This window comes from Bison bison, unplaced genomic scaffold (genome assembly GCF_000754665.1).
Source record: "Bison bison bison isolate TAMUID 2011002044 unplaced genomic scaffold, Bison_UMD1.0 scf7180017848685, whole genome shotgun sequence".
Classification (NCBI taxonomy): domain Eukaryota; kingdom Metazoa; phylum Chordata; class Mammalia; order Artiodactyla; family Bovidae; genus Bison; species Bison bison.
The window spans coordinates 8,029-12,497 of record NW_011479258.1 but is presented as its reverse complement, the minus strand read 5'-3'; positions in this window follow the sequence as shown (position 1 = coordinate 12,497).

The following is a 4,469-nucleotide window of genomic DNA, read 5'->3' as shown; positions in this document are numbered from 1 at the left end:
TTTGCAGCCCCCCAAAAATAAAGTCTGACTCTGTTTCCACTGTTTCCCTATCTATTTCCCATGAAGTAATGGGACCAGATGCCATGATCTTAGTTTTCTGAATGTTGATTTATATTAGTTTGACTAGGTCCCATTTATTTATTTTTCCTTTTGTTGCCCTTGCCTTTGAAACAGAAAAAAAAATATGGTAAAAAGAAATGTCAATGAGCATACTGCCTATATTTTCCTTTCCAAGTTTTAAAAGTTTCAGGTCTTATATTTTGGTCTTTAATCCATTTTGAGCTTATATTTGTATATGTTGTGAAAAAATGTTCTAGTTTTGGTCTTTTCCTTTTAGGTGTTCAGTATGATCAACACCGGAGAAGGCAATGGCAACCCACTCCAGTACTCCCTCCTGGAGGATCCCATGGGTGGAGGAGCCTGGTGGGCTGCAGTCCATGGGGTCGCTAAGAGTCAGACATGACTGAGCAACTTCACTTTCACTTTCCACTTTCATGCATTGGAGAAGGAAATGGCAACCCACTCCAGTGTTCTTGCCTGGAGAATCCCAGGGACGGGGGAGTCTGGTGGGCTGCCGTCTATGGGGCTGCACAGAGTCGGACACGACTGAAACGACTTAGTAGCAGCAGCAGCATGGTCAACACCACTTACTGAAGAAACTGTCTTTCCCCCATTTCAATAAGCTATATAAAATCATTCAGAGTAATATCTCTACATGGCCACAGAAGGGCAACACTGCTTCAGAGACAGTTAACTTTTGTCCCACATACACAGATTCTTCAACTAGCCAGAAAGGATCCTTTAAATATCTATTAAATTTTTATCTCCAACTTTGCTTCAATTTACATCTCTGAATCTTGTATGTACATAGGTATCCATCCATCTACCTAAATAGTATCTGTGTACATTTTAGTTTAACAGTTTGAAGACTATGGCTTTGAAAATTAATATTTAAATTATTTAATATTTAATATTATTTAATGATAATTATTTAATAATATTTAATATTAAAATTAACATATCTTTAAAACAGCATGTTTTTTCCTTTGACATTAAGGCCATATTAGTTTCTTTAATATAAATTTATAATGCTTTCACCCAGCTATATCCCAAACTCCAATCATACTGAGTTAATCAGTGCCAGAATTCCCTTACCCCATTCTTTACTAAGAAATATACTGGTGATGTAAGTTCCAGTTCGAGCAGCTCCTCCGTCAGAACTACTCTCTGACTCAGTCCAGAAGTGGGTCCATTATCATTTTCTTGGGTCCATCATATAGAAACACATTTCTCTTTAGCAGCTTTTATCTGAATGTACTTGTATTGGGAGTGGGTTGACTGAAGATTGCTACTTCTGTTTCTTTCTTGACTGAGACCCAAGTATGACCATTTTAGGCACTAGTAATATATATTGAAGACATACATGGATTAATGAATAAATAAAAAATAAAACACACCAAAAATTCAACAAACAATAAAAAATCCCCTTAGAGAGCTGGAGTAGATGGGATTAGATTGAGGAGTGGGAATGGTTATTATTGTCTCCTGTTGAACTGTGATGATGTTTTTCTTTGATCGTATCTGAAATGACCTCAAATACAGAGACCACAAAGTCTTTAAAACAAAATGAGCTCCTTAATTTCTGTTTCTATACCCTGATGTGTTGACCTCTAAAGCCAAAATGGTTCTTCACATTTTTGTATTTTACCTGTGAGAATAAGGTGTAACTCAGTAATGAGAACTACCAAAAATGTTTTATTACTGAATGATCATGGTCCCATATCTTCTGAATTCTGCAGAATTTTCCCAGCTAATCTTATCAGTTTGGAGAGAAAGATTCTCCAGAATAAGTTATTCCAGTGCTTCTCAATTTATTTTCTCCATGCTTATTCTTGGAAATATTTATTTTCCTGATATATATATATATATATATACTTTAACCAAAACATTTTATTACATGCTAATCAGTGAATATACAGTTAATGAAAAAAGTAGTTGAGAAGAATGAGATAGAATCATATGTACTGAACAATGTAGAAGTATGTGAAATTAATAAACCTTGCAAAAGATAACTGAATTTAAGTAATTTACAGGAATATGTACTTAAACAGTCATGGGATTATTCAGGAAAGTTATATGAAATTTGTAAGAACAGTCATTTAATGGATGGTAAACTCTGAAGTGGGTAGAGGTAAATATTTTCCTCTTTTTATGTTACGCCTTTACTATTTCAATTTTATAACCACATCCATGCTTTACTTTTATTTTGCAATGTCAACTAGATTTATGGGAATGGTGTACTTACAATCATTTTATCTTTATATTTATTGGCATTTAAAACTGTTTATAAATTTAAAATAAGAATATATCAAAATATCCAGATCAAGAAGTGGCGATTCAATAACCCTCAAACGGTTGGCAAGAATAAGCTATAAAAAAATTTCTGGGGATATAACTGATAATATCTTCTAAAACATTAGTTGTTGTGTTATTTGATTTATATTTTATAAAGAGTATAAATTGAAATTTATCTAATTATATTTTATTAATTCTTAGCATCATGTAAAGTGTGGAAACCCTGAATGATGGTGTTAAAATGTAAATTTCATCAAGGCAAAAGGACTATGTATCTTTATGTTCTGCTCCATAAGCTTTGCTTGTAATGATATATTATGCCCCTTGTGTATCCTCAATAGACTTTAATTAGTATTTGTAATAAAAAAGAAATGCCCCCTACATACTAATCTTGTGACTTCATGGGAGTCCCTCTCTTCCCCATTGTAAAATAACCCTAGTCCTATTAAACTGTCCTGATACATGATTTTTAACCTTCTAGGAGGTATGAGGAAAAGGAAGAAGGGGATAGTGTGAGAGAAATTCTATCCTGCACTTTATCTTTGTAAGGGGGGCATTTCAGATTCCCAATGAATTTAATTTTCAGTGATTCTAAATTAGCACAGAATGAGAAATACTACTTTTGAGAGAGAGGTTTAAGAGAAAGCACTTGTGAGAGGGTGGGGCCTACTGAAAGAATAAAAGCAGGTGTGAACTTAAAGTCAGAGTTCTAGCTGACTGCGAAGAGCAGAAGAGGAACTTGGGTTGCCACTGAGCACTTGCACCAGAAACAATGGATACGATACTGGGAGCGTCATTTTCGCTTCTGTGGCTTCAACTAGGCTGTGAGTTGTGGAGTAGAAAATCTAGGATATCTCATTAATTAGGGGGACTGGGAAAATTGGGTTACAAACAAGTTCATGCAGATAGAAACTTTAAGAAACATATGTCTGTGGAACTGATGGCTTTTTACCTCTTTAAGTGGGGGTGAGTGGCCAACAGAAGGAAAAAAGTGACCAAGAGCAGGTGAAACAGCACCCTTAATCTTTGACAGTCCAAGAAGGAGAGATTTCCATTCTGAACTGGATAGTTCAGAATGAACTATAGTTTTTTGTTTTTTTTTTTTTTACTACTTCCTATGGTACTGGCAATACCCTTGTAAAGGTCCTGCATTCTTGATAGCCATACGTTTGGTTGTGAATGAAATGGAAGAGGGAAGATTCACAGGGAAGTTTTCCTAAATAAGAGTGCCAAACATCTCTCATTGCACATCACAACTGCCTTGCCTGCAGACTCAGCCACCTACTTCTGTGCAGCAAGTGCACAGTGCTCCCCAGGCACCTGCACCTGTACCCAAACCTGCAGCCGAGGCTCCAGACACACCCTCCTATGTAGATGAAATACACATGCAGACACATACAATTTGTTTGTGCATAAAAAGTCTTAATATATTGAAGAAAACTGATATTATACAGAATTTATTTTTTGACCAAAATGGAAATGATATGGATCAAGTACAAAGAACTGTCTCTAGAAACTCCCAAATATTTGATACATATTTAAATCTTATAACTTTAAAACAAGTCTAAGTTTTTAAAAAAAATTACAATGGATGCTAGAAGATATTTTGAAAGTAAACGTTGGGAGCGCACACTATATAAATATGTATGAGGTGCAGCTAAAATAACACATAGAAGGAAATTTATCTTTTTAAATACTTATATTAATGAAGAAGAAAGGTTGATAAACTACTATCAAGGCTTTAAGTAAAAGATGAGAGAAAAGTAAATTAAACCCAACATAAACTGAAAGAAGCAAATAATAAAATGTCCAAATGGTGAAATACAAAGAAAACTATGGAGATAACCATGAAATCAGTCAGTTCAGTCTTTGTGACCCCAAGGACTGCAGCACACGAGGCTTCTCTGTCCATCACCAGCTCCCAGAGCTTACTCAAATTCATGTCCATCAAGTTGGTGATGCCATGCAACCATCTCATCTTCTGTAGTCTCCTTCTCATCCTGCCTTCAATCTTTCCCAGCAACAGGGTCTTTTCCACTGAGTCAGTTCTTCACATCAGGTGGCCAAAGTATTGGAGCTTCAGCTTTGGGATGAGTCCTTCCAATGAATATTCA